This window comes from Phyllobates terribilis, unplaced genomic scaffold, assembly GCF_046119375.1.
Source record: "Phyllobates terribilis strain yellow unplaced genomic scaffold, ASM4611937v1 Scaffold_5__5_contigs__length_657084704, whole genome shotgun sequence".
In the NCBI taxonomy this organism is placed as follows: domain Eukaryota; kingdom Metazoa; phylum Chordata; class Amphibia; order Anura; family Dendrobatidae; genus Phyllobates; species Phyllobates terribilis.
The window spans coordinates 314,575,655-314,594,103 of record NW_027362765.1 but is presented as its reverse complement, the minus strand read 5'-3'; the positions used below and the strand labels follow the sequence as shown (position 1 = coordinate 314,594,103).

Sequence of the window (18,449 nt, the reverse complement as noted above, 5' to 3'; positions counted from 1 at the left end):
AGCTGTCCGTATTTAACATTGCAAAGGATAGTAGAAGCTTTTTAATTTATTTATTACTGATGGTGAAAACAGACACACTGACCAAACACTGATGACATTGACCCAAAACACTGATGATACTTGTACTATTCTTTCACGTACTTGTTTAAACATGGACATGTGAATAAGGCCTAAGAAGGTAGAGTATATATGGAGGCTGCTATAACCCTGCGACCCCATGAGTCTGGAGTCAAACCTCGTAGTGTAGTTACTGAAGTAGGTAAAAAATGTGATAAACTGCAACACTCTCTCATACTAAAAAATTGTTCCTGGAAGTTTTCCAAAATATTGGGACTTTTAATGGGACTCTGTCAGTACAGAATGACTGTTCAAACCATGTTCAGGTACCCGGTGCTTCACATAAAAATTAGGTTTAAAAAAGCATTTATATTGTCCCCGTTTGCTATGCTAATGAGGGCTTTAACTAGTTGATGGGGTGTTAGTTCCCCAGACTAATCAGCCCTCTTTCCATGTTGTCATGCCCCTGTTGACGTGATAACATAATTTGCAAGAGCCGGCTTCATCACCAGCTCCTGCAAATCTCGTGCATTAGCAGCGAGCACGAACGCTCCACACGAGCGTTCAACAGCACTGTCATTAAGGCCTCAGCTACATGGCGACTTTTTGTAGCACTACTGATTGATTATAAGTATTTAGCTACAACTGCAGTCCAAAACAATACATTGAGTTTTATGAGATTGAATGCACTGCAGCTGCCTCTTAATAGTTAAAAGCATTCACTAGTGCTGCAAAAAAGACAGTGTAGCCCAGACCTTAATGTGACTTGTAAATAAACTAAGAATGGGCCGCTCCTGGGCTAGTGTTGCGTGTTTGCCCCCCAGACCAAAATTTGCCAGCCAGCCCCTGGGGTTAAGGTGAAGTGAGTTTGCTGGCCAATCAGGCACAGTGATACTGTTGTTTTTAAACCAGGTATTGGTACTTTTGGCAGTGTTGATAGGTGCCAAGTCCTGTTGGAGAATGAAATTTCCATCTCCAAAAAGCTTGTCGGCAGAGGGAAGCATGAAGTGTTCTAAAATTTCCTGGTAGACGGCTGCACTGACTTTGGTCTTGATAAAACACAGTGGGCCTACACCAGCAGATGACATGGCTCCCCAAACCATCACTGATTGAGGAAACTTCACACTAGACATCAAACAGCTTGGATTGTGTGCCTCTCCACTGTTCCTCCAGACTCTGGGACCTTGATTTCCAAATGAAATGCAAAATTTACTTTGCATTTACTTAGTGTCAATGACTGCCTTCTGAACATCTGTCAAGTCAGCAGTCTTCCACCATGATTGTGGAACCTACTGAAATAGACTTAGGGACTTTTTTTAAACACTTAGGAAGTGTTTGCAGGTATTTTTTGTTAATTATTCTAATTTACTGAGATAATGACTTTTGTGTTTTCATTGGCTGTAAGCCATAATCATCAACATTAACAGAAATAAACAATTGAAATAGATTACTCTGTAATGACTCTATATAATATGTGAGTTTCACTTTTTGTATTGAAGAACTGAAATAAATTAACTTTTTGATGATATTCTAATTTAGTGAGATGCACCTGTATATGAAGCTGTGAGGTTTGCATCATGGAACTTGCAGCCAGTCTGTTCATTATGGTCCATGCTCGGACCGATTTGCACAGACTTCTGAAGCAGCCCTTAGTCAGAGACAAATCCAGTTATCCTTTGCGTGAGGATGCAGTTATAAAAAAAGAATATAGTGGTGATCTGTCAGAAAAATTGCAGAATACCCTACTTCTCCTTGTTTGCTATGGCTTTTATGGTTAAGTTACAGCTGTCGGTAAGCATTTATAGTATACAAATATATTTTGTTTTAAAGGGGTTGCCCATGATTAAAAAGACATGGCTGCTTTCTTTCAGAAACTGCACAACCCCTAACCATGGATTGTGCATTGTATTATAGCACAGCTCCATTCACTTCAGTGGGGCTGAGTTGCAATACCAGACAAACTCATGGTCATTCTTTTTGATGTTTCTGAAAAAGCAGTCCTGTTTTTCTAATCTCTGGCAACTCCTTTAATTCTACATGGTTCTAGAGCAGGGGTGCACAACATTTTTTGGTCCAAGGGCCACATTGCCATACTGAATCAATCCCAAGGGCCGCAATTTTTTTTAAAGAGGTAGTGTCATGAACTCCACAGGGACGACACCGGGGAGATCACGCAATATCTCACCGTGCCATCACGCTGTCAGTATTTCGTCCGGAAGCGCAAGCTCACGATCCAGACTATTCACTCCTTAGGTATCGGCAACTGACCAGTGAGCGTATGGCGTCACACCTCTGGGTTCCAAAGCATGGAATACATGTTTACACCGTCTGTACGGTCACTGTCAGCTTCACGATAGCCCGATTATTAATATTCTCTGCCACCATCGGTCAAGTTTGAAATATAATACTGGCCGGGCCAGTATTATAGGAGACATTAAAGGAGACATTATTAAAAGAGGCAGTATTAAAGGAGACATTAAAATACATAAGCAGTTACATAAATAAAACAGGATAAAAGGAGAAACTTACACTATAAAGATTGCTGCGACGATTCAATATAGGTGGAAGGGAGACATATGGCTTACTGTTATCAAACAAGGTACTCTGCTATGATAGACATACACTCCCCGAAAAAGAACATGGCTTCAGGCTCAACAAACTATTTTATGCTGAAGGGAGAGAACCCCACGTGATGACATCACAGGGGCTGGGCTCCACCCTTCAGATTTGTATTAAAAACCTTTTTTGTGAGATAACTCATCATGCGTTGATCCCAGAAGCCCAAAAGTGATATCATATTTTCTATTATGATTTTACCTTCATGTAGAGACCACACATCGCATAGTTGCAGTCTGCTATCCTGGTATTTTTGCGCTACAACTCTACGCAGACACTTACAGTGAAAGGGAATATGCATATTGCTCCTTGGCTGATTCTACAACTAAAAATATAGGTCCCGTTATTGTCAGATGCATGGAACTTATAATATTTCTTATTTCGTTTTGGAGTCAAAGCGTCTGGAGATTTCTTTTTGAAGCTCGGGAAGCAAGCTTTCTCAGTTACACGCAAATTACTGCAATCCTGCCACTAATTACCCTCTGCGTCTGCCAGGGACATGATGCTCGCATTTTAACTAAGTTATAACACTTTTCGGCTGGTATTTGTTTGTGTAAACCATTTTGACTGTGGGTGATAATTTGCAGGGAGACACTGTAGATTGTAATTTCTGGACTGTCAGCTCTCAAAAGATGGATAAAGGAGGGGGTGAAGAGAGGCTTGGGAGAAATGGTCACTATCTATGACAGACTTTCAATATTCCTCAATATTTTCTTGACAGGTAGTTACATGAATACATCACCAGAACAACCATCAGTGCATTAATACATCACCAGAACCAAATTTTGAGTATTTGAGAAATATTTGGAGAGTTTCTGCTAAAAAAAAAAAGAGTGTGAACACACGCTAACTTAACCTGAGTTTTTAGGAGTAGAAACTCGGCAAATCCTCCTCATAATCTCAAATCTCTATGTTTTGACCCTTTTTAAGTTTTAGCATCAAAACCACCGTCAGTACATGAATGCAGCACCAGAATCACTGTCAATAAATGAATGCAGTGCAAGAAACGCCGTCAGTGCATGAATGCAGTGCCAAAAAAACAGTCAATAGATGAATGCAGCCTCAGAAATACCGTCAGTACATGAATGCAGCGCCAGAAGCACAGTCAGTACATGAATGAGACAGTCAGTATCACAAAAAAACATTTACATCCAGGCATCTTATAAGTGACATCTTCTTAGATTGGAGTAATTCCCTTCCATTTTGTCTTCATGTAGCAGAGATGCCATGATGAAATTTCATGCCCAGAGATTCTCTCTCCAGACTTGCCTCTTCTCAGTCTTCAGCATCACATCCCGACTCAGTGCCCTTAAAAATAAAAGCATCATTCTACTGCTTCATAAATAAAAATCTCATATGCTTTGCCCCTAAATAAAAAATTGTCTATCAATTCTTCAATTTCCTGCACAAAATACGCCTCCGCACACTGACCTCCGAAATATCCCCCACACACTGCCCATCTCCAAAATACTCCCCACACTGCCCCTCTATAAAAAAAAAACACATACTGCCCTTGTCCAAAATATCCCCCTCTCTGCCCATCTGTATAATATTCCCCCACACTGTATATAATTTCTCCCCCACACAACCCCTCTACATAATGTCTTCCCACATAATGCCCCTTCCCATATCTCCCCCAAACTGCCCCTTTCCAAGTCCCCACACTGCTCCTCGCTATACTATGCCCCTTTCACAACCTTCCAATTGCTCCTTAATGACCCAAATTGTCCCATAATGTTCCCCATAATGTTCCAAATTGCTCCATAATGTACCAAATTGCCACATTATGTGCAACCCTTCCCTCCCCCAGTCCCTCATCTAAAATAACATGACATTTACTCTTCGGCTTCTCCATGGAGCGCTTACCAGTGCCCGACGTCTACTCTCCCTGCGCGGCCCCGACGCCAGCACCAGTGTGATGACGTCAGCAGCGTACTGAGCTCAGCATGCTGAGTGCATCCCGAACAAGTCCGTGGGCCTGTACAACATCCTTCGGCGGGCCGCATGTTGTGCAGGCCTGCTCTAAAGAAAGCAGACAAAATCATCGATACCTTTTAGAAATATAACTTTTCCATCTTTGCTTATCAATACCTTTTTTGTCCTATCTAATAATTCCTTCTATGTACACGTTCCTCTATTGTAATAATACTTGTAATTACTAGCTTTGAAGTTATTAGCTTTGCACTTTAAGGACACAAAAGTCAAAAATGAAAGGGGTTGTGCACTTTCTGAAAATATTTGCCTATAAGCTTTGCTAGTGGTACAAAAAAATCAAACTGTGCTTTACAGTGGCTTGTGAAAGTATTCATCCCCCTTGGCATGTTACCTATTTTGTTACATTACAACCTGGGTTTAAATATATTTGTAATCCGATTTGTGCATGACGCATCAGCACTAAATAGTCTAAGTTGGTGAAGTGAAGTGAGAAAAATATAGGCATAAATAAAATTTATGGGATCAAATAACTAAAATTTGTCATGTGCATACCCCTTTTGCCATGAAACCCCTAAAAATTTCTGGTGCAAGCAATTACCTTCATAAGTCACATGCTTAGTGAATGGCAGTTCACCTGTGTGCGCGATCTAAGTGTCACATGGTCTGTCAGTATATACACATCTTTTCTGAAAGTCCACAGAGGCTGCAACACCATTAAGCAAGAGGCACCGCTAACCAAACAACAACACCATGAAGACTAAGAAGATCTCCAAAAAAGTTAAGGACAAAGTTCTTGAGAAGTACAAGCCAGGGTTGGGTTATAAAAAAATATCCCAATCTCTGTTGATTCCCCAGAGCACCATCAAATCCATTATCATCAAATGGAAAGAACATGGTACCACAACAAACCTGCCAAGAGAGGGCCGTACACCAAAACGCTCAGCCTGGGCAAGAGGGCATTAATCAGAGAGGCAGCATAGAGACCAAAGGTAGCCCTGAAGGAGCTGCAGAATTCCCAAGCAGAGACTGGAGTATCTCTCCATACGACCACAATAAGCCGTTTGCTCCATAGAGGTGGCCTTTTTGGAAGAGTGGGCAAAAAAAAGTCTTTACTTAAACACAAAAAATGTATAGCTCATTTTGAGTTTGCCAAATGACATGTGGGACACTTCTAAAATGTGTTGAGAAAGGTGCTGTGGTCAGATAATACCAAAGTTAAACTTTTTGGCCACCAAGGAAAACACTATGTCTGGTGCAAAACCAACACAGCTCATTACCCAAAGAACACCATCTCCATAGTGAAACGTGGTAGAAGCATTATGCTGGGGGGATGCTTTTTGACAGCAGGGACAGGGAAAATGGTCCAAGTCGAGAGGAAAATGGATGGTGCGAAATACAGTGATATTCTTGAGCAAAACCTGTTTCATTCGGTCAGTGATTTGAGACTGGGACGGAGGTTCACCTTCCAACAAAACAATGACCCAAAGCGTTATGCTAAAGCAACACTTGAGTGGTTTAAGGGGAAACATGTAAATGTTTTGGAGTGGCCTAGTCAAAGCCCAGACCTTAATCCAATTGGGAATTTGTGGGCAGACTTGAAGATTGCTGTTCACCAGAGGAAACCATCTAACTTGAAGGAGCTGGAGCAGTTTTGCCTTGAGGAATGGGCAAAAATCTCAGTGGCAAGATGTGGAAAGCTCATTGAGATTTATCCAAAGCGACTTGCAGCTGTAATTGCTACAAAAGGAGGCTCTACAAAGCACTGACTTTAGGGGAGTGAATATTTATGCACATGAAGTTTACAGTTATTTTCTCCTATTTGTTGTTTACTTCACAATAAAAATAAATCTAAAAGTTCCGAGTTGCAGGTATGTTCTTTATATGAACTGATGCATAACAGAACATTCCTCATTTATAGAAGCCAAGGCGTGCAAGTGCGTGTATTTATGTTTATGGCGCTCATGCTCAATACTGAATATATCAAAATGTAGTCAAGATATTTTTTCCATTCTTTCATCATTTTTATATTATTAACATGTTTATCCATTTTCATAATTCCATAACTTTATGTTCTTGGTTTTGCTTTTTCTATGTTCTAAGAGCCGCAAAAGATTAAAATATTAAAAAGAGGTTTTCTCCAGGAACAAAGTTCATTGTAATCAATGGATCTTTGGAATAAAAATAAGTTCCACAATTGGATGTGATTAAAAAAATGTTCCTGTGCTGAGATAATCTTATAAATGTGCCCCTGCTATGTACTGGGTAATTGCTGACCGTGCTGGAACATGGTCTGTGTTATGGCTGCCAAAGCACATTCACATGGGTAACATACAAACCAGGAAGACAAATACCTGAACCTGACAGGTCCCTGTTCAGACTAGAAAAAGAGCTCTTCTCTGACCCTGATCTGTCCCTGCCTGACCGCGAAGGTTGACGCCCTAAGATAACAAATCGGGCCCCACTTAACTGCGGCTTACCCTGAATGTCTTTAGCAGCACTTAGATCACTAGAATAGCAATTCCCTAAGGAATAAAGGAATCACACACAAAACAACTGCAACCAGCACAAACTACAGCTAAGTGAATGAATTCAACAAAGTCTATCACCAGCAGGAAACACCAGTAGGGGGAGGTATTTAAAGCTGCACCCAAAAGGTGATTGGACAAACAGAGTAAATTTAAAAACCTCAGAGAAAAGGCACATGACATAAAAACATGTAATTTATAAATCTAGAGAAGACAACCCTCACATGTCAGACGATGTTATCCAGTGAAAGAAGAGATGAAGTCTGTGATTTTGGTTGATGTGAAGCACTCTCAGGGGGATGAGAAGGAGCTGATGATTCACCGAGAATAGTAATCAGGAAACTCAGGAAGTTCAACTATAAGGCTAAGTGCCCACGATGCAGAAATGCTGCTGATTTTTTCTGCATCTCCCTAGCCGGAAAAACGCATGTGGATTTTACATGCGTTTTTCCTGCCAAGTAGAAGCGTTTGTCAAGCGTTTTTGCATGCATTTCTGCATGCGGGTTATCAAGCGCTTTTCCAAGCGATTTTAGTATCACTTGGAAAAATGCTTGACAACTTGGTCACACTATATAAATCCATGCAACCGGCATCGATTTATATACTGTGAACAAGTTAATAGTTAAAAAAAGAATGAAAATGGTAAAAAATAAAAAAATAAACATTATACTCACCTTCTGATGGCCCGCGGTCTTCTCTCTGGTGCGTCCTGGCTCCCCGGTGGCTCGCGGTGGTTTTAAAGGACCTTCCATGACGTCATTTAGTCATGTGACCGGTCACACAACCGCCGATGTCAAGACCGTGGGCCATCAGAAGGTGAGTATAATGTTTATTTTTTATTTAAATTCTTTTTTTTAACAGGTACTATGGTATTCGCACCTGGAGGGGAGTCTCCTCTTCTCCAGATCCATTGAATCGCTTATTATCCGCATATGCACATGTAGTCATGCGGATATTATGCGATTCAATGCAAGTCAATGGCGGCAATTACGCCGCGTTTTCGCAAAAATAATGGACATGCTGCGGATTTTTCCTCAATGATAATCCGCAGTGGAAATTTCCATAGCATGTGCACAGCACATGCGGATTATCAATGGGGACCATGGGGCACGTATTACCAAGCGTTTTTTAAACGTTTTTGCTGCGGAAATTCTGCTGCAAAACCGCTTGAAAAACACATAGTGGGCACGCAGCCTAAGGATATGAAAGATATTTAATAATTCACTCAAGTCTTGTGGAGTCTGAATAGAAGCAAAACAGTATACTTTCTCTATCGCTTCATTGGGGGACACAGAAGACCATGGATGTATGCTGTCGCCACTAAGAGGCTGACACAAAGAGAAGTTTGCTCCTCGTCAACAGGTCCCACCCATCTATTGGAACCAACCTAATCAGTTTTAGCTTAGTGTCAGTAGAAGGCAGACACTAGTCTGATTTTCTTCCTTAAGTTTCTTTTATTTTCCATTAATATTTTTTCTTTCAGAAAGGATCACTTTTACCATTTTGGGAAACCATGGCCATGCCACTCTGTCACTTCAAATAGAGGCCAAGAGCATAGTGCTGAAAATGTCACATTGTATCCTCTCTGTTCAATGTGGCGGGAACCTTATGCAGTGAAGGCGGACCAGGTAAACATTCCACATGGGGGAAAGATGGATCCTAGTACCAGTTATGCCCCTTCTTGGGACCCCTGTTAACTGTCTTAAAATTCTGCTAAGATGATCCCCTCTTCCATCATCAGGGATGTAAGGTACTCGTCAGCTTCTTTTCCAGGTTCCCAATGGGCAAAGGTTGACTCCTGCGTCCTTCCAAGATCTTCCTGCATCCAGCAGTGTTTTTTCTAAGCTCCGCAGCGCTCTATTCCCTCTGGTTTGCTATAAAATTTATGCCCCGGCTTTCCTGCGGTCTACGCATTCCAACTATCTACGCCCCTCAGCTCTCCCCTCCAATGAGGGGCATGGGTTGCCGGCACTGCCCCTTTTCCTTAGCCTATCCGAGTACTCTCAACCTATCAGTATTGCACGTATAATTCTTGCACGCTTTTGTGCTCCGCCCTCTTCTCTTTGGCACAGCACTATCTTTTCCTGCAAAACACAACTTCTCCAGGCCTCGCTGGAGACATCTCACCGGATTTCTTTCTCCTGCCTGTTCCATTACGTCTTCAGGACCAGATAGGCTCTGCTACTTCAAGACACTTACATTACCCCTCCCTAGTAGCTCGTCTCTTACTGGGACTTTTCTCATATTCTTTTCTTATGTTGTTCATGCAAATGTATGTTTCCCTCAGTTGAACTTTCGGCACTCTGCTCTGCCGCTCGCCTCTCACGAGCCCCCCACTGTGTGTGATGAGCGTACCTTCTCACCCTGAATGGGCCGTTGCTCTCTCCCAGTCTGTCGCTGACCTAACCAAGGTATCCCAGACCGTGGTTTATGTCACGGAGTGCGTGCCTATTCTTTCTACTGCTCCTGGTACTCGGACCACTTCTCAGGGTGAGTCAGATGCACTAGTTACTCCGCATCAACATGTCCGATTGCAAAAGCTATCCAATCCATATCAGATGCCACCAGCGGAAAAAGCACCTTGCTTCCTCAGCCCAAACACCCACCTCCAAGAGGTAGAACTCTTCAGTTTCCTTCCTTTTGTCAATTTTCCCTAGGTGGGGCCTCCAACTGTCAATAAAAGCCACACGTACCACAAGAGAAGAAAATTCCACACAGTTGCCAAAACAGATCATTCAGACCCAACATATTTTCCTCCACTTGACGAGGTGCTTCAACCTGGGAATCCTCTTAGTGTGGGCGGCCATCTCCTCCTTTTCCGGGATGTGTCGCTTTCCGCAGTTGACGAAACCTAGGTTAGAGTAGTTGTCTCCTCCAGACATGAGATAGAATTTTACTCTCTTCCTCACAACCGATTATTCCAGTCTTGTTCCCCAAAGAGTACCTCCTGGCTTCTGGGTTTTTTTTCAAGGCCATTTCATCCATTTGCCAATCAGGCGTTATTTCACCCGCTCCTCCACAGTAGCACTTTTCATGTTTCTATTCAAACCTCTTTGTGGTAACCAAGAAGGACGGCTCAGTCCAGCCAATCACAGACCTCCAACTACTGATCAAGTGAGTTTGTCTATGCCACTTCAGAGTAAAGTCTCTCCGTTTGGCAATAACCTCCATGGTGCCCGAGAAATTCCTCTGCTCGGTGGACATTCAAAATGCCTACCTCCACATACCCATATTTTCAGTCATCCAAAGGTTCTTCCTCATTGCAGTCCAACAACCTTACTTTCACTTCGTAGATCTCCCTTTCAGACGGGCCACTGCACCCAGGGTTTTCACAAAGATCATGGCCGCAGTCATGCCTATCCTGCATGCCAGGAGGATAATAGTCATCCACTACCTGGACAACATACTTATCAAGTCCTCATTATACTTGGCAAGTCTAGAGAGTCTCTAGTTTACCCTGTACACACTCTCCCGTCTTGGATGGATCATCAACGAGCCAAACAATTTCCTGATCCCTGTTCAGCATCTAGTCTTCCTGGGAATGCTGTTCGACATAGTCCGAGGAAGAGTCATTCTTACCGTAAACAAGGTGTTTGCCCTTCACTATGGCGTTTGCTCCCTCAAACATCCCTCTCCATGTTCCCTCCACTTTTACAAGAGCGTTATGGGCAACATGGTGGCTGTGATTGAAGTGATTCCGATTACACAGTTCCATACCATACCTCTTCAGTTTGCCCTTCTATCTCAATGGGACAATACTGTCCTTTCCCTGGATCGACCGATCCTTCTCCATCCTCAAGTCAAGCAGTCTTAAGCATGTTAGCAGTACTCCCATCTTTTTAACCACAGAGGATCCTTCTCCCCATCCATTGGCAGATATTGATGATTTCTCAATTGGGGAGAAGTATTCCAAAATCTGAATGTTAACAGGGGTTGGAAGACTCAAAAATCTCTACTTCCCATCAACATCCTGGAACTCAGAGTCATTCACCCATCTTTTCTTCATTGGCAGGACCACCTGTTGGGCCATCCTGTTCATATTTAATCTAACAATGCCACCGCCATTACATACATCAACCATCAGGGTGGAACTTGAAGTCGTTCAGCCATGGCAGAGGTCTCTCAGATTCTTTCATTAGTGTAACTAAGAGTCCCAGCAATATCGAAAGTATGCATACCAGGTGTGGACAACTGGGCCACCAACCTCCTAAGCCACGAAGGACTTTCCTTGGGGGAGTGGTCTCTGCACCCAGATGTCTTTGACCAGATCTGTCTATAGTGGGACACTCTCAACATCATTCTGATGGCATTCAGGCTGAAAGTTTCCCTGTTCGTATCCCAGTTCCATGGGATTTTATGCGGAAGTAGTCAAACATCTTGCAGGCGCCCCGTAGAAGTTCCCAGATAACCCAGACCTGCTTTCCCAAGGATGGCTGTTAAAGCCGCAATGTTAAGGGCCTCATGTTTTTCCAATCAGGTCATCCACACCATTATTAAGGCATGGAAGCCTCCTCTCATATCTACCATCGTACCTGGAAGGCTTTTTTCCGTTTCTGAGAATCCAAACAGGCCATTCCCATGTCTTTTTCTCTTTCAATTCTTTTGACTTTTTTACAGTCAGGCCTTGAGTTTGGTTTGTTTCTTAATCGTCTCAAGGGCTAGGTCACTTTCTATCCTTTTTCAGAAGAATATGGACTCTTGTTCACAAATTAGGACTTTTCTTCAGGGCATGGCCTGTTCAGTTCCACATATCGGCCTTCTGTAGATTTTTTTTTACCTCAATTTGGTTTTGGACTCCCTACAGGGCTTTCCCTTCGAACCCCTCTGGGACATTTTCCCGCTTCGGCTCTCATTAAAGGTTGCATTTTTGGTTGCAAACCCAACCATTAAACAAGTTTTAGAACTGGCAGCTCTCTCCTGTTGTTCTCCTTTCTCATCCTCCACCAGGAAAAGGTGGTCCTGCGTCCGGTCTCTTCGTTCCTTCCTAAAGTGGTTTCAACCTTCTATCTCAATTAGGAAATTGTCTTTCCCTTCTTCTTTCCTTCTCAACCCTTTGAGCGGTCCTTAAACAAGTTGGACCTAGTCGGAGCTCTGCATCTCTGTCAAGGACAGCTTCTTTCAGTCATTCGGATTCCCTATTCATAATCCCAGAGGGTCATGGTAGAGGTCTACCCTCCAATTGCTTGTTGAATCCACTCTTCCATTCTGGAAGAATATCAGGCAAAGCTCCCCCACTCTGGGTTATAGCTCACTCCACCCAAGCAGTGGAAGCCTCTTAGGCTGATGGTCACTAGGTCCCTGTGTTGCAACTCTGCAAGGCTGCTACCTGGTCCTTTGTACATACCTTCTCCCAGTTCTACAGAGGTCACTTCCACGCCTCAACAGATGCAAGCCTGGGTATAAAGGTGTTGGAAAACCAAGGAGGAAATCCCTTAAGAAAGAACTTTTATTAATTACGGTTAAAATATACCAAGAAGAATTATGGTAGTCACATAGAAAAAGGAGGGTCAATGAAATACAGCCACCAGGTAAGTATGCGCAATACAGTTAGGCTAATACATGAAATAAACTAAGGGAATAAGGGAGTGTGTTCACCCTTACTGACCTTTCCTGACCGCGGAGGTTGGCACCCTAAGAATTCAGTGTGGCACCCCGCTTAACGTGGGTTATCCCTACATGACTCTACTAAGACCTTCCTAACAAAGACCACCACCATCACCCAAATAAAGTGCTGAAGTGCTAATTAAAAATATAATTATGTGACTGGCTCTATGGAATGGACTTGATTAAGATAAGTCTCATATCAGAAAAGATGAATATATACAGTGGGTACAGAAAGTATTCAGACCCCTTTACATTTTTCACTCTGTTTCATTGCAGTCATTTGGTAAATTCTAAAAAGTTAATTTTTTTTCTCATTAAAGTAAACTCTGCACCCCATCTTGACTGAAAAAAACATGGATGGTGAATGTTGGTGGACAGCCATTTTCAGGTCTCTCCAGGGTTTAGGTCAGGACTCTGGCTGGGCCAGTCAAGAATGGTCACAGAGTTGTTCTGAAGCCAATCCTTTGTTATTTTAGCTGTGTGCTTAGGGTCATTGTCTTGTTGGAAGGTGAACCTTCGGCCAAGTCTGAGGTCCAGAGCACTCTGGAAGAGGTTTTCATCTAGGATATCTCTGCACTTGGCCGCATTCATGTTTCCTTCAATTGCAACCAGTCATTCTTTCCCTGCAGCTGAAAAACACCCCCATAGCATGATGCTGCCACCACCATGTTTCACTGTTGGGATTATATTGGGCAGGTGATGAGCAGTGCCTGGTATTCTCCACACATACCGCTTAGAATTATCACCAAAAAGTTCTATTTTCGTCTCATCAGACCAGAGAATCTTATTTCTCATAGTCTGGGAGTCCTTCATGTGTTTTTGAGCAAACTCTATGCGGGCTTTCATATGTCTTGCACTGAGGAGAGGCTTACGTCGGGTCACCCTGCGATAGAGGCCTGACTGGTGGAGGGCTGCAGTGATAGTTGACTTTGTGTATCTTTCTCCCATCTACCTACTGCATCTCTGGAGCTCAGCCACAGTGATCTTGGGGTTCTTCTTTACCTCTCTCACCAAGGCTCTTCTCCCACGATTGCTCAGTTTGGCTGGACGGCCAGGTTTAGGAAGACTTCTGGTGGTACCAGACTTCTTCCATTTAAGGATTATGGAGGCCACTGTACTCTTAGGAATTTTGAGTAATGCAGAAATTCTTTTATAACCTTGGCCAGATCTGTGCCTTGCCACAATTCTGTCTCTGAGCTCCTTGGGCAGTTCCTTTGAGCTCATGATTCTCATTTGGTCTGACATGCATTGTGAGCTGTGATGTCTTATAAAGACAGATGTGTGCCTTTCCAAATCGAGTCCTATCAGTTTAATTAAACACAGCTGGACTCCAATGAAGGAGTAGAACCATCTCAAAGAGGATCACTAGGAAATGGACAGCGTGTGACTTAAATATGAGTGTCTGAGCAAAGGGTCTGAATACTTATGACCATGTGATATTTCAGTTTTTCTTTTTTAATAAATTTGGAAAAATTTCCACATTTCTGTTTTTTTTTCCCAGTCAAGATGGGGTGCATAGTGTACTTTAATGAGAAAAAAATGAACTTTTTAGAATTTACCAAATGGATGCAATGAAACAAAGAGTGAAAAATTTAAAGAGGTATGAATACTTTCCGTACCCACTGTACATATACACCAAATTTCAATATCTTTCAGCATCAAGTTCTTTCTGATAAAGTGCTGAAGTGCGTGTTTGTCCCAAATGTAAATCTACTTCAGTGCTGTACTCAGGTTCAATCAAATAAGTATATGTACCTGAACCATATTCAAAGAGTAAATTCAATCCAATAAATGCATGGATATCTGGACCATATATTGTATACATATATCCAAAGTTGTTTTTCAAGTTAGGTAGCTCAAATGCACTTAACAATAGATTGAATAGAAATACATCCAAACAAATGTGCTTATCAAATGTAGCGCCGGCGTCCCTGCCCTCTGCTAGGCAGGGACGCTGTTCCCCTCACCCCTCTGCTCCGAGCCCGGCGTCCTCCTCCCGCTCTGCTGGCAGCGAGCGCTCCTTCCCGGCCACTGTGCTTAGGGCGCACGCGCGAGCGCTCCCTCCCTCTTAAAGGGGCCGCGCGCGCCGTCCTAAGGAGTCCTCGGCCAATGGCCGGAGGACTTCACCATATATAAGGCACCTCCTCCAAAATGGAGGTGCCCGAGCAATGTTGTTGCACTGTGCACTACTCTGCTTCAGCCCTCAGGTCCCGTTGCCAGTTACCTGCCAGATTCCTGCCAGTTTGCTGCCTGATATTCTGCTTACCTGCCTGCTAGCCTGAGGTCCGACGGTCTGCCTACCGACTCCTGTCAGTCTGTCTAAGGACCAGCTTGCCCGCTCACCTGGGAGCGCTCCTCTGCTACCTGCCTGTTGGCCTGAGGTCCGACGGTCTGCCCTCCAACTCCTGTCAGTCTGTCTATGGACCAGCTTGCCCGCTCACCTGGGAGCGCACACCTGTTACCTGCCTGCTAGCCTACCTGGAGGCTCCGCCGTCACGTGCTGTGACCACCTGCCATTCCAGAGACTCCTGCCCGCTCACCTGGGAGCGCACACCTGTTACCTGCCTGCTAGCCTACCTGGAGGCTCCGCCGTCACGTGCTGTGACCACCTGCCATTCCAGAGACTCTCGCTTGCTCACCTGGGAGCACACATCAACCATCTGCCTGCTAGCCTACCTGGAGGCTCTGCCATCACAGGTCGTACCTACCCTTTACCCAGAGACTGCCCCGGTCACTTGCCGTGACCTCCTGCCCGTTCATCCAGAGACTGCCCCGGTCACTTGCCGTGACAACCTGCCCGTTCATCCAGAGACTGCCCCGGTCACTTGCCGTGACAACCTGCCCGTTCATCCAGAGACTGCCCCGGTCACTTGCCGTGATCTCCTGCCCGTTCACTCAGAGACTGTCCCGGTCACCTGCTGTGACTGCCTGCCCGTCTTCCCTGGTCGCCACCCGCTCCCTTACAAGGACCGCCCCCTTGTATAGTAGCTCAGAGGTTCCGCCTCCCAGACCCGTTACAGTTTGCTCGGGCCATGGAACCCGGTGGCATCCAAGCTCCCTCACTCTCGGACCTGTGTCATGAACTGTCCCGTCAGAGGTCCCAACAGGAGTCCATCCTGGGTCATCTGCGGAATGTCAATACTCGCCTGGACACTCTGACTGCTCCACCAGCAACCACCGCCAGAGCCATGACTCGCAATCCGGCAGCTCCGCTGCCCACCAATACTATGGTATCCTACCCCGGACCCCGGCTTTCCGCACCTCCTCGCTTCGGAGGCGACTCCGCTCAGGCTCGGGGCTTTATAAATCAGTGCACCCTGCACTTTGAACTCCTGTCCCACCAGTTTAACTCCGACCGGGCCCAAATTGCCTTCATCATGTCCCATCTCACCGGGGAGGCCCTGGCCTGGCTAAATCCTCTATGGGAGAGAGGAGACCCCCTGGTGTCCGACTTGCCTGCCTTTCTCACGGCTTTCCGGAAAGTCTTCGACGAACCTGGACGGAAGACCTCATCCGCATCATCTCTGCTACGCCTCCGTCAGGGAAGTCTCACCGTGGGCCAATATGCCATACGGTTCCGTACCCTTGCCTCGGAGCTGGCCTGGGATAACGACGCTCTGGTATCTGTCTTCTGGGAGGGTCTGTCCGGCCGTATTAAAGATGAACTTGCCGGTCGAGACATTCCCACCACTCTCGATGACCTAATAACTCTTGCCACCCGGATTGACCTATGGTTCCAGGAGCGAGCCAAAGAAGTCACCCGTGAGAGGAGGTTTCCACGTCTAGCTCCTACTTTTCAGAAATCCGTCACTCCCTCCGTTTCTCCCCAGGTACACTCTCCTGAGCCTATGCAGGTCGACCAGACCAAGATGGTCAAAACCCGTCAGGACTTACGCCGTGCCGAGGGGAGCTGCTTCTACTGTGGCAGTAAGGAGCACCGGATCCGTACCTGCCCGGAGAGGTCGGGAAACGCCTGTGTCTAGGTTCGCTCAGAGAGGTCGACCTAGACAAGAATAAATCCTCTCCATCTCTGCTGCTGTCAGTCTCAATTATCTGCGGGGAGAATCGTTATTTCGAACTAGCCCAACTTGACTCTGGAGCGGCCGGGAATCTTATTTCACAGGCCCTGGTAGAAAAATACCGCATTCCCACCAAACCTCTGGCTATACCATTATCTGTAGCTGCTGTGGATGGGGGCCTCTTACCACGTCCCATCCAACTCATCACCGAATCCGTAACTCTGCAGGTGGGAACGCTGCATTCTGAGAGCATCTCTTTTCATGTTCTGCCTGGACTCTCTCACGCCCTCTTACTAGGTCTACCTTGGCTCCAGAGACATGCACCCGTGCTTGACTGGCAGACCGGAGAAGTCCTTCGCTGGGGACAGGACTGTCATAGGACTTGTTTGGTTCCTGTTCATCCCGCCCGTCCTTCTCCTACCCCAACTAATCTACCTGGACTTCCGATTCCCTATTGGTCATTTGCTGATGTCTTTAATAAAAAGGAGGCAGAGACATTACCCCCTCATAGACCATACGACTGTCCTATCGACCTGTTACCCGGTACTACGCCTCCCCGTGGGCGTATTTACCCATTGTCCGCTGCTGAGACCCGGTCGATGTCCGAATATATTGAGGAGAATTTGGCCAGGGGATTCATTCGGAAATCTACCTCCCCGGCGGGAGCAGGCTTCTTTTTCGTAAAAAAGAAGGACGGCTCTCTCCGTCCCTGTATAGACTATAGAGGCCTTAACCAGATCACGGTGAAGAATAAGTACCCCCTTCCGCTCATTCCAGAATTATTTGATCGTCTGAGGGGGGCTAGAATCTTCACCAAACTAGACCTCCGTGGGGCGTACAACCTGGTCCGTATCCGTCAAGGGGATGAATGGAAGACTGCATTCAACACCCGGGACGGCCACTATGAATATCTGGTAATGCCCTTTGGTCTCTGTAACGCTCCTGCCGTCTTTCAAGAGTTGGTCAATGACATCTTCCGGGACCTTCTCTACTCCTGCGTAGTGGTGTACCTGGACGACATCTTGGTCTTCTCTCCGGATCTCCAGACTCACCGGAGAGACGTTCGTCAGGTCCTGCTCAGGCTCAGGCAGAATCACCTCTTCGCTAAATATGAGAAGTGCCTCTTTGAGCAGACCTCGCTTCCGTTTTTGGGCTACATTATTTCTCAGACCGGCCTTCGAATGGATCCAGAGAAACTGTCTGCCATCGAGAAATGGCCCCGACCGGAGGGGTTGAAGGCCATTCAGAGGTTCCTGGGCTTCGCCAACTACTACCGCCTCTTCATTCCGCACTTCTCTTCCCGGACTGCCCCAATTTCCGCGCTCACCCGTAAGGGCACTAATCCCAGAGAGTGGCCGCCCGAAGCAGAGGAGGCCTTTCTTTCCTTAAAACAGGCCTTCTCTTCTGCCCCAGTGCTGCATCGCCCAGATGGCAACAAGCAGTTCTTCCTGGAGGTTGACGCCTCCTCCTCTGGAGCCGGAGCGGTACTTACCCAAAAATCATCTTCCGGGAGAATGGTAACTTGTGGCTTCTTCTCCAAACTCTTCTCCTCTTCTGAGCGCAACTATTCCATAGGAGATCGAGAGTTATTGGCCATCAAGCTGGCATTGGAGGAGTGGCGTTACCTGCTCGAAGGGGCTCTTCACCCGGTAATAATTTACACTGACCACAAGAACTTGGCTTACCTCCAGCA

General features: G+C 45.4%; 1 long non-coding RNA gene across 1 annotated transcript in view; it reads right to left on the bottom strand.

The window, feature by feature from the left end:
• Window positions 1–1,233: 1,233 nt before the first annotated feature.
• Window positions 1,234–18,449, bottom strand: part of LOC141273090 (uncharacterized) — a 34,373-nt gene continuing 17,157 nt past the window's right edge. Inside the window, exons 2-3 of the long non-coding RNA XR_012322061.1 lie at window positions 4,540–4,695; window positions 1,234–3,981 (exon numbers count right to left, since the gene is read on the bottom strand). This is a non-coding gene — a long non-coding RNA (uncharacterized lncRNA). The remainder of the gene's footprint in view (window positions 3,982–4,539; window positions 4,696–18,449) is intronic.